Source organism: Pipistrellus kuhlii, unplaced genomic scaffold (assembly GCF_014108245.1).
Source record: "Pipistrellus kuhlii isolate mPipKuh1 unplaced genomic scaffold, mPipKuh1.p scaffold_m20_p_95, whole genome shotgun sequence".
In the NCBI taxonomy this organism is placed as follows: Eukaryota; Metazoa; Chordata; class Mammalia; order Chiroptera; family Vespertilionidae; genus Pipistrellus; species Pipistrellus kuhlii.
Window position 1 is genome coordinate 301229 of NW_023425601.1, and position 1063 is coordinate 302291.

The 1063-nt window shown below is 35.0% G+C and overlaps 1 non-coding gene across 1 annotated transcript; it reads right to left on the minus strand.

Moving 5' to 3' along the window:
- Window positions 1-677: 677 nt before the first annotated feature.
- Window positions 678-814, minus strand: LOC118714048. Its single transcript, XR_004986475.1, has one exon. It is a non-coding gene; the product is annotated as a small nucleolar RNA SNORA48 (small nucleolar RNA).
- Window positions 815-1063: the final 249 nt, after the last annotated feature.

Below are 1063 nucleotides of genomic sequence, written 5' to 3' on the forward strand. Positions count from 1 at the left end.
GCTTCCACCTTGGGGCACCAGAATACTTCCATGTGCCACCATGGCAAGGCTCCAAGCCTAAGAAAAAAGAAATTTAAATTATCATCAGATTTTTTTCAACACAAACATTTCATTCCAAAGGAAAATGGAGTTACATTTAATGTATTAAAGAAATAAAGTATGAACTAAGGATTTAATATCCGGTAAAATTGACTTTCAAGTATTAATAACATGGAGAAACTGTTATTGATATGCATGATTCAGAAAATATCATTCCCATGAGCTGTTTTTTAAGAAGAAGCTACCAGAGAATCAACTCTAGATATACATTTATAACCAGATAAAAGGACTGATTGTGAGCATTAAATATATAACTACTGTAGAACTAAAAATCAGCATGGGTTGAGTGGGAGAGAGTATTATGTAGGCAACATGCTCTATTTTTAAAAATTGGTGTTAGAGGAAAATGTGGAGAAAATGTGCCAAAAATGCTTTAATATAGTATATCCAGCAATGACAATGGTAGTATTATTAGTTTAAACATAAATGATAAGAAAGTGAAAAAGACAAAGGAGAAAAAGCTATAGATTTGTAGGCAATATGCAACCATAGTGTCTCAGAACTCACATTTGTGTGATGAATTTTTTTTTAAAATTGCTTGGAAGTAATTATTATATAATTCAGGATAATGGCTTTTTTTATGTGCCTCAGGCATGAAATAGCTCTAGCCACCGATACAGGCATCAAGCTAGGATGAACTGAGGACTGCTTTGCCCCTGATTGATATAAGAGCAACACCACCAATCAGGTGTCTCTTTGCCCATTGCCAGGGGGTTCAGGATAACGGTTTCTTATTGGGGCCAGGAGGGTCTGTGAATGGAGTGTGTCACAGGGAAGGGGCTTCTGGGATGACGGGCAAAGTTCTAGTTCATACTTGTATGGTTTTCACCTTATTTATTAAGCCACACATTTGATCCATGTGATTTTCGTTACCTATATTTTATTTCACAATAAAAATATTATTTTTTAAAAAGAGAATCTCAGAAATGTAGAAGTTGTCCCCTTCCCTCTGTAGCTACAGATT